The sequence below is a fragment of the Anneissia japonica genome, unplaced genomic scaffold, assembly GCF_011630105.1.
Source record: "Anneissia japonica isolate Jap-2015-1 unplaced genomic scaffold, ASM1163010v1 scaffold120123_len835_cov80, whole genome shotgun sequence".
In the NCBI taxonomy this organism is placed as follows: domain Eukaryota; kingdom Metazoa; phylum Echinodermata; class Crinoidea; order Comatulida; family Comatulidae; genus Anneissia; species Anneissia japonica.
The window spans coordinates 1-848 of record NW_022727645.1 but is presented as its reverse complement, the minus strand read 5'-3'; the positions used below and the strand labels follow the sequence as shown (position 1 = coordinate 848).

At 32.0% G+C, this 848-nt stretch overlaps 1 non-coding gene across 1 annotated transcript; it reads left to right on the top strand.

Moving 5' to 3' along the window:
- The first annotated feature begins 530 nt into the window (after positions 1 to 530).
- Positions 531 to 649, top strand: LOC117113777. The gene has a single exon (XR_004446249.1). It is a non-coding gene; the product is annotated as a 5S ribosomal RNA (ribosomal RNA).
- Positions 650 to 848: the final 199 nt, after the last annotated feature.

Here is an 848-nt window from a genome sequence, read left to right as displayed (position 1 = left end):
CTGCTGTATGTTGAAATATTTAAGAAACAAATACATTAAAAATACTTTTATGCCCACCCAAATAAAAAAACGATGATTATTGAATAAACACAGGCTTGATCTGTAATGTACAAATATTTCCGTTTATTGTTTTAATGCTTCCATTAATTGATTCTGCTAATAAGATTATGATGATGATTTCTCTTAATTCTTTAATGACATTGATTCACTATTATTATACATGATTATATCTCGATCTCTAGAGATGAAATTTTTATCACATGTACAAATTAAATTTTTACCACATGTACATAAACATAGTCTGAACACATTTCTGAAATTTCATAAATTTCGAAAAATTATAAATATTTTTCTGCGGCGATTTTTATTTCGATTTTTTTAATTTAACTCTGATGCTTTTTGAAAATTCAAATGACGATAAAAAAATTTTTTGCTATGGAATCGTTTTATTCATTGGTTAAAAACTTATTTTGGTGAAATATCATTTAATGAGCTCGATGATCGAAGTGTTGCACTGTTGGTGCACCCTTGTCTACGGCCATACTACCTTGAAAACACCGGTTCTCGTCTGATCACCGAAGTTAAGCATCGTCGGGCCTGGTTAGTACTTGGATGGGAGACCGCTTGGGAATACCGGGTGCTGTAGACATCATTTATTTTTTTTTCTAGAAAATTAATTTTACCAATAGTAGCGCATCCATAGCTCTTATAATATTTTCCTAATGCAGGCGTCACTTTAAAGCCTGGACCCACCTCCTTAGAGGTCGCCAAATAACGTCGAATTCTAAGGTCAATAAATTTGCTGTTGTAGTGAAATCCTAACGTTCTTTTTTATCTTGAGTGAGTGA